The sequence below is a fragment of the Taudactylus pleione genome, unplaced genomic scaffold (assembly GCF_031769625.1).
Source record: "Taudactylus pleione unplaced genomic scaffold, aTauple2 ptg000587l, whole genome shotgun sequence".
Lineage (NCBI taxonomy): Eukaryota > Metazoa > Chordata > Amphibia > Anura > Myobatrachidae > Taudactylus > Taudactylus pleione.
In genome coordinates this window covers 3,818,649-3,828,222 of record NW_028284989.1, presented here as the reverse complement: position 1 = coordinate 3,828,222, position 9,574 = coordinate 3,818,649, and positions in this window count along the sequence as shown.

Here is a 9,574-nt window from a genome sequence, read left to right as displayed (position 1 = left end):
GAATCTTCCATGCTCTCCTGGAGCTCAAACAGGGATTCCTCGCTCACAGAATCTTCCATGCTCTCCAGGAGCTTAAACATGGATGCCTCACTCGCAGAATCTTCCATGCTCTCTTGGAGCTTAAACAGGGATGCCTCGCTCGCAGAATCTCCCATGCTCTCCTGGAGCCCAGGCAGGGATGCCTCGCTCGCAGAATCTTCCATGCTCTCCTGCAGCTTAAACAGGGATGCCTCGCTCACAGAACCTCATATGCTCTCCTGGATCCCGGGCAGGAACGCCTCGCTCGCACAATCTCCCATGCTCTCCTGGAGCCCGGGCAGGGATGCCTCACTCACAGAATCTGCTATGCTCTCCTGGAGCTCAATCAGGGATGCCTCGCTCGCACAATCTCCCATGCTCTCCTGGAGCTTAAACATGGATGCCTTGCCGCAGAATCTTCCATGCTCTCCTGGAGCTTAAACAGGGATGCCTCGCTCGCAGAATCTTCCATGCTCTCCTGGAGCTTAAACAGGGATGCCTTGCTCGCAGAATCTCCCATGCCCTCCTGGAGCCAGGGCAGGGATGCCTCACTCGCAGAATCTGCCATGCTCTCCTGGAGCTCAAACAGGGATGCCTCACTCGCAGAATCTTCAATGCTCTCTTGGAGCTTAAACAGGGATGCCTCGCTCGCAGAATCTCCCAAGCTCTCCTGGAGCCCAGGCAGGGATGCCTCACTCGCAGAACCTCATATGCTCTCCTGGAGCCCGGGCAGGGATGCCTCACTCACAGAATCTGCTATGCTCTCCTGGAGCTCAATCAGGGATGCCTCGCTCGCACAATCTCCCATGCTCTCCTGGAGCTTAAACAGGGATGCCTCGCCGCAGAATTTCCAATGCTCTCCTGGAGCCCGGGCAGGGACGCCTCACTTGCACAATCTTCCATGATCTCCTGGAGCCTTGGTCAGGCTGCATTGCTCGCAGGATCTACCATGCTCTCCTGGAGCTTAAACAGGGGTGCCTTGCTCGCAGAATCTCCCATGCCCTCCTTGAGCCTTGGCCAGGCTGCATTGCTCGCAGAATCTCCCATGCTCTCCTGGAGCCCGGGCAAGGATGCCTCACTCGCAGAATCTGTCATGCTCTCCTGGAGCTCAAACAGGGATGCCTCGCTCGCACAATCTCCCATGCTCTCCTGGAGCCCAGGCAGGGATGCCTCGCTCCTCTCCTGGAGCTTAAACAGGGATGACTCTCTCGCAGAATCTCCCATGCTCTTCTGGAGCCCTGGCCAGGCTGTGTTGCTCGCTGAATCTTGCATGCCTGTCCTGGAGCCCTAGCTGGGACACCTAGTCCACACGGATCTCTTCCTGGCTCTCTCTCTCACCTCTTTGCCATTTGTGAATCCGCCCGAGGAATTCCCCCAGACGTCACGGCATTGCTGCTGCGCGCCACTTTTTGCGGGGGCAACGGCAGATTTTACCTGACCTCCTGGAACTGCGTCCCGGCATTGGGCCCATTTTCAAAACCTCATCGGGACTTCCGGAGGTTGCAGTTCCCCTGTCTGGCTGGAATACCTCGCTAGCAGAATCTCACATGCACTCCTGGAGCCCTGGCCAGGCTGTGTTGCTCGCAGAATATCCCATGCTCTCCTGGAGCCCGGGCAGGGATGCCTCGCTCGCACAATCTCACATGCTCTGCTGGAGCTTAAACAGGGATGCCTCGCTCGCAGAATCTCCCATGCTCTCCTGGATCCCGTGCAGGGATGCCTCACTCGCAGAATCTTCCATGCTCTCTTGGAGCTTAAACAGGGATGCCTCGCTCGCAGAATCTCCCATGCTCTCCTGGAGCCCGGGCAGGGATGCCTCGCTCGCAGAATCTTCCATGCTCTCCTGGAGCTTAAACAGGGATGCCTCGCTTGCAGAATCTCCCATGCTCTCCTGGAGCCCGGGCAGGGATGCCTCGCTCGCACAATCTCCCATGGTCTCCTGGATCCCGGGCAGGGATGCCTCGCTCGCAGAATCTTCCATGCTCTCCTGGAGCTCAAACAGGGACGCCTCGCTCGCAGAATCTTCATTGCTCTCCTGGAGCTTAAACATGGATGCCTCGCTCGCAGAATCTTCCATGCTCTCTTGGAGCTTAAACAGGGATGCCTCGCTCGCAGAATCTCCCATGCTCTCCTGGAGCCCGGGCAGGGATGCCTTGCTTGCACAATCTCCCATGCTTTCCTGGAGATGAACAGGGATGCCTCGCTTGCAGAATCTCCCATGCTCTCCTGGAGCCTGGGCAGGGAAGCCTCACTCGCACAATCTCCCATGCTCTCCTGGAGCCAAGGCAGGGATGCCTCACTTGCACAATCTTCCATGCTCTCCTGGAGCCTTGGCCAGGCTGCATTGCTCACAGAATCTACCATGCTCTCCTGGAGCTTAAACAGGGATGCCTCACTTGCAGAATCTTCCATGCTCTCCTGGAGCTCAAACAGGGATGCCTCGCTTGCAGAATCTTCCATGCTCTCCTGGAGCTTAAACATGGATGCCTCGCTCGCACAATCTCCCATGCTCTCCAGGAACCCGGGCAGGGAAGCCTCACTCGCACAATCTCCCATGCTCTCCTGGAGCCCGGGCAGGGATGCCATACTCGCAGAATCTGCCATGCTCTCCTGTAGCTCAAACAGTGATGCCTCGCTCGCACAATCTCCCATGCTCTCCTGGAGCCAAGGCAGGGATGCCTCACTTGCACAATCTTCCATGCTCTCCTGGAGCCTTGGCCAGGCTGCATTGCTCGCAGAATCTACCATGCTCTCCTGGAGCTAAAACAGGGATGCCTCACTTGCAGAATCTCCCATGCTCTTCTGGAGCCCGGGCAGGGATGCCTCCCTCCTCTCCTGGAGCTTAAACAGGGATGCCTCGCTTGCAGAATCTCCCATGCTCTCCTGGAGCCCGGGCAGGGATGCCTCATTTGCAGAATCTCCCATGTTCTCCTGGAGCCCGGGCAGTAATGCCTCGCTCGCACAATCTCCCATGGTCTCCTGGATCCCGGGCAGGGACGCCTCGCTCTCAGAATCTTCCATGCTCTCCTGGAGCTCAAACAGGGATTCCTCGTTCACAGAATCTTCCATGCTCTCCAGGAGCTTAAACATGGATGCCTCACTCGCAGAATCTTCCATGCTCTCTTGGAGCTTAAACAGGGATGCCTCGCTCGCAGAATCTCCCATGCTCTCCTGGAGCCCAGGCAGGGATGCCTCGCTCGCAGAATCTTCCATGCTCTCCTGCAGCTTAAACAGGGATGCCTCGCTCACAGAACCTCATATGCTCTCCTGGATCCCGGGCAGGAACGCCTCGCTCACAGAATCTGCTATGCTCTCCTGGAGCTCAATCAGGGATGCCTCGCTCGCACAATCTCCCATGCTCTCCTGGAGCTTAAACATGGATGCCTTGCCGCAGAATCTTCCATGCTCTCCTGGAGCTTAAACAGGGATGCCTCGCTCGCAGAATCTTCCATGCTCTCCTGGAGCTTAAACAGGGATGCCTTGCTCGCAGAATCTCCCATGCCCTCCTGGAGCCAGGGCAGGGATGCCTCACTCGCAGAATCTGCCATGCTCTCCTGGAGCTCAAACAGGGATGCCTCGCTTGCACAATCTCCCATGCTCTCCAGGAACCCAGGCAGGGAAGCCTCACTCGCACAATCTCCCATGCTCTCCTGGAGCCCGGGCAGGGATGCCTCACTTGCAGAATCTGCCATGCTCTCCTGGAGCTCAAACAGTGATGCCTCGCTCGCACAATCTCCCATGCTCTCCTGGAGCCAAGGCAGGGATGCCTCACTTGCACAATCTTCCATGCTCTCCTGGAGCCTTGGCCAGGCTGCATTGCTCGCAGAATCTACCATGCTCTCCTGGAGCTTAAACAGGGATGCCTCACTTGCAGAATCTCCAATGTTCTCCTGGAGCCCGGGCAGGGATGCTATGCCCGCACAATCTCCCATGGTCTCCTGGATCCCGGGCAGGGACGCCTCGCTCGCAGAATCTTCCATGCTCTCCTGGAGCACAAACAGGGATGCCTCGCTCGCAGAATCTTCCATGCTCTCCTGGAGCTTAAACAGGGATGCCTCGCTCGCAGAATCTCCCAAGCTCTCCTGGAGCCCGGGCAGGGATGCCTCGATAGCAGAATCTTCTATGCTCTCCTGGAGCTTAAACAGGGATGCCTCGCTTGCAGAATCTCCCATGCTCTCCTGGAGCCCGGGCAGGGATGCCTCTTTTGCAGAATCTCCCATGTTCTCCTGGAGCCCGGGCAGGGATGCCTCGCTCGCACAATCTCCCATGGTCTCCTGGATCCCGGGCAGGGACGCCTCGCTCTCAGAATCTTCCATGCTCTCCTGGAGCTCAAACAGGGATTCCTCGCTCACAGAATCTTCCATGCTCTCCAGGAGCTTAAACATGGATGCCTCACTCACAGAATCTTCCATGCTCTCTTGGAGCTTAAACAGGGATGCCTCGCTCGCAGAATCTCCCATGCTCTCCTGGAGCCCAGGCAGGGATGCCTCACTCGCAGAACCTCATATGCTCTCCTGGAGCCCAGACAGGGATGCCTCGCTCGCACAATCTCCCATGCTCTCCTGGAGCTTAAACAGGGATGCCTCGCCGCAGAATCTTCCATGCTCTTTTGGAGCTCAAACAGGGATGCCTCGCTCGCACAATCTCCCATGCTCTCCTGGAGCCTGGGCAGGGATGCCTCGCTCACACAATCTCCCATGCTCTCCTGGAGCTTAAACAGGGATGCCTCGCTTGCAGAATCTCCCATGCTCTCCTGGAGCCCAGTCAGGGATGCCTCGCTCGCACAATCTCCCATGCTCTCCTGGAACCCGGGCAGGGAAGCCTCACTTGCACAATCTTCCATGCTCTCCTGGAGCCTTGGCCAGGCTGCATTGCTCGCAGAATCTCCCATGCTCTCCTTGAGCCCGGGCAAGGATGCCTCACTCGCAGAATCTGTCATGCTCTCCTGGAGCTCAAACGGGGACGCCTCACTCGCACAATCTCCCATGCTCTCCTGGTGCCCGGGCAGGGATGCCTCGATTGCAGAATCTCCCATGGTCTCCTGGATCCCGGGCAGGGACACCTCGCTCGCAGAATCTTCCATGCTCTCCTGGAGCTTAAACATGGATGCCTCGCTCGCAGAATCTTCCATGCTCTCTTGGAGCTTAAACAGGGATGCCTCGCTCGCAGAATCTCCCATGCTCTCCTGGAGCCCGGGCAGGGATGCCTCATTTGCAGAATCTTCCATGCTGTCCTGGAGCTTAAACAGGGATGCCTCGCTTGCAGAATCTCCCATGCTCTCCTGGAGCCCGGGCAGGGATGCCTCGATTGCAGAATCTCCCATGGTCTCCTGGATCTCGGGCAGGGATGCCTCGCTCGCATTATCTTCCATGCTCTCCTGGAGCTCAAACAGGGATGCCTCGCTCGCAGAATCTTCATTGCTCTCCTGGAGCTTAAACATGGATGCCTCGCTCGCAGAATCTTCCATGCTCTCTTGGAGCTTAAACAGGGATGCCTCGCTCGCAGAATCTCCCATGCTCTCCTGGAGCCCGGGCAGGGATGCCTCGCTCGCAGAATCTTCCATGCTCTCCTGGAGCTTAAACAGGGATGCCTCGCTTGCAGAATCTCCCATGCTCTCCTGGAGCCAAGGCAGGGATGCCTCACTTGCACAATCTTCCATGCTCTCCTGGAGCTTAAACATGAATCCTCGCTCACAGAATCTTCCATGCTCTCTTGGAGCTTAAACAGGGATGCCTCACTCGCACAATCTCCCATGCTCTCCTGGATCCCAGGCAGGCATGCCACGCTCACAGAATCTTCCATGCTCTCCTGGAGCTTAAACATGAATCCTCGCTCACAGAATTTTCCATGCTCTCTTGGAGCTTAAACAGGGATGCCTCGATCGCAGAATCTCCCATGCTCTCCTGGAGCCCAAACAGGGATGCCTCGCTTGCAGAATCTCCCATGCTCTCCTGGAGCCCGGGCAGGGATGCCTCGCTCGCACAATCTCCCATGCCCTCCTGGAGCCTTGGCCAGGCTGCAATGCTCGCAGAATCTCCCATGTTCTACTGGAGCCCGGGCAGGGAAGCCTCGCTCGCACAATCTCCCATGGTCTCCTATATCCCGGGCAGGGATGCCTCGCTTGCAGAATCTCCCATGCTCTCCTGGAGCCCGGGCAGGGACGCCTCACTTGCACAATCGTCCATGATCTCCTGGAGCCTTGCTCAGGCTGCATTGCTCGCAGGATCTACCATGCTCTCCTGGAGCCCGGGCAGGGATGCCTCACTCGCAGAATCTGCCATGCTCTCCTGGAGCTCAAACAGGGAAGCCTCACTCGCACAATCTCCCATGCTCTCCTGGAGCCCGGGCAGGGATGCCTCACTCGCAGAATCTGCCATGCTCTCCTGGAGCTTAAACAGGGATGCCTCGCTTGCAGAATCTCCCATGCTCTCCTGGATCCCGGGCAGGGATGCCTCGCTTGCAGAATCTCCAATGTTCTCCTGGAGCCCGGGCAGGGATGCCTCACTCGCATTATCTTCCATGCTCTCCTGGAGCTCAAACAGGGGTGCCTCGCTCGCAGAATCTACATTGCTCTCCAGGAGCTTAAACATGGATGCCTCGCTCGCAGAATCTTCCATGCTCTCTTGGAGCTCAAACAGGGATGCCTCACTCGCACAATCTCCCATGCTCTCCTGGAACCCGGGCAGGGAAACCTCACTCGCACAATCTCCCATGCTCTCCAGGAGCCAAGGCAAGGATGCCTCACTTGCACAATCTTCCATGCTCTCCTGGAGCCTTGGCCAGGCTGCATTGCTCGCAGAATCTCCCATGCTCTCCTTGAGCCCGGGCAAGGATGCCTCACTCGCAGAATCTGTCACGCTCTCCTGGAGCTCAAACGGGGACGCCTCGCTCGCACAATCTCCCATGCTCTCCTGGAGCCCGGGCAGGGATGCCTCGCTCCTCTCCAGGAGCTTAAACAGGGATGACTCGCTCGCAGAATCTCCCATGGTCTCCTGGATCCCGGGCAGGGATGCCTCGCTCGCAGAATCTTCCATGCTCTCCTGGAGCTTAAACAGGGATGCCTCGCTTGTAGAATCTCCCATGCTCTCCTGGAGCCCGGGCAGGGACGCCTCACTTGCACAATCATCCATGATCTCCTGGAGCCTTGGTCAGGCTGCATTGCTCGCAGGATCTACCATGCTCTCCTGGAGCTTAAACAGGGATGCCTCGCTCACAGAATCTCCCATGCCCTCCTGGAGCCAGGGCAGGGATGCCTCACTCGCAGAATCTGCCATGCTCTCCTGGAGCTCAAACAGGGATGCCTCACTCGCACAATCTCCCATGCTCTCCTGGAACCCGGGCAGGGAAGCCTCACTCGCACAATCTCACATGCTCTCCTGGAGCCCGGGCAGGGATGCCTCACTCGCAGAATCTGCCATGCTCTCCTGGAGCTCAAACAGTGATGCCTCGCTCGCACAATCTCCCATTCTCTCCTGGAACCCGGGCAGGGAAGCCTCACTTGCACAATCATCCATGATCTCCTGGAGCCTTGGTCAGGCTGCATTGCTCACAGGATCTACCATGCTCTCCTGGAGCTTAAACAGGGATGCCTCGCTCACAGAATCTCCCATGCCCTCCTGGAGCCAGGGCAGGGATGCCTCACTTGCAGAATCTGCCATGCTCTCCTGGAGCTCAAACAGTGATGCCTCGCTCGCACAATCTCCCATGCTCTCCTGGAGCCAAGGCCAGGCTGCATTGCTCGCAGAATCTACCATGCTCTCCTGGAGCTTAAACAGGGATGCCTCACTTGCAGAATCTCCAATGTTCTCCTGGAGCCCGGGCAGGGATGCTACGCCCGCACAATCTCCCATGGTCTCCTGGATCCCGGGCAGGGACGCCTCGCTCGCAGAATCTTCCATGCTCTCCTGGAGCACAAACAGGGATGCCTCGCTCGCAGAATCTTCCATGCTCTCCTGGAGCTTAAACAGGGATGCCTCGCTCGCAGAATCTCCCATGCTCTCCTGGAGCCCGGGCAGGGATGCCTCATTTGCAGAATCTCCCATGTTCTCCTGGAGCCCGGGCAGGGATGCCTCGCTCACACAATCTCACATGCTCTCCTGGAGCTTAAACAGGGATGCCTCGCTCGCAGAATCTCCCATGCTCTCCTGGATCCCGTGCAGGGATGCCTCGCTCGCACAATCTCCCATGCTCTCCTGGAACCCGGGCAGGGAAGCCTCACTCGCACAATCTCCCATGCTCTCCAGGAGCCAAGGCAAGGATGCCTCACTTGCACAATCTTCCATGCTCTCCTGGAGCCTTGGCCAGGCTGCATTGCTCGCAGAATCTCCCATGCTCTCCTTGAGCCCGGGCAAGGATGCCTCACTCGCAGAATCTGTCATGCTCTCCTGGAGCTCAAACGGGGACGCCTCGCTCGCACAATCTCCCATGCTCTCCTGGAGCCCGGGCAGGGATGCCTCGCTCCTCTCCAGGAGCTTAAACAGGGATGACTCACTCGCAGAATCTCCCATGCTCTCCTGGAGCCCTGGCCAGGCTGTGTTGCTCGCTGAATTTTGCATGCCTGTCCTGGAGCCCTGGCTGGGACACCTAGTCCACACAGATCTCTTCCTGGCTCTCTCTCACCTCTTTGCCATTTGTGAATCCGCCCGAGGAATTCCCCCAGACGTCACGGCATTGCTGCTGCACGCCACTATTTGCGGGGGCAACGGCGGATTTTACCCGACCTCCTGGAACTGCGTCCCGGCATTGGGCCCATTTTCAAAACCTCATTGGGACTTCCAGAGGTTGCAGTTCCCCTGTCTGGCCAGAATACCTCGCTAGCAGAATCTCACATACACTCCTGGAGCCCTGGCCAGGCTGTGTTGCTCGCAGAATCTCCAATAATCTCCTGGAGCCCGGGCAGGGATGCCTCGCTCGCACAATCTCACATGCTCTCCTGGAGCTTAAACAGGGATGCCTTGCTCGCAGAATCTCCCATGCTCTCCTTGATTCCGGGCAGGGAGGCCTCGCTCGCTGAATTTTTTCCATGCTCTCCTGGGGCCTTGGCAAGGCTGCATAGCTCGCAGAATCTGCCATGCTCTCCTGGAGCTCAAACAGGGACACCTTGCTCACACAATCTCCCATGCTCTCCTGGAGCCCGGGCAGGGAAGCCTCGCTCGCAGAATCTTCCATGCTCTCCTGGAGCTTAAACAGGGATGCCTCACTCGCAGAATCTTCCAAGCTCTCCTGGAGCTTAAACATGGATCCTCGCTCACAGAATCTTCCATGCTCTCCTGGAGCTTAAACAGGGATGCCTCGCTCGCAGAATCTCCCATGCTCTCCTGGAGCCTTGGCCAGGCTGCAATGCTCGCAGAATCTCCCATGTTCTACTAGAGCCCGGGCAGGGAAGCCTCGCTCGCACAATCTCACATGCTCTCCAGGATCCCGTGCAGGGATGCCTCACTCGCAGAATCTTCCATGCTCTCTTGGAGCCCGGGCAGGGATGCCTTGCTTGCAGAATCTCCCATGCTCTCCTGGAGCCCGGGCAGGGATGCCTCGCTCGCACAATCTCCCATGGTCT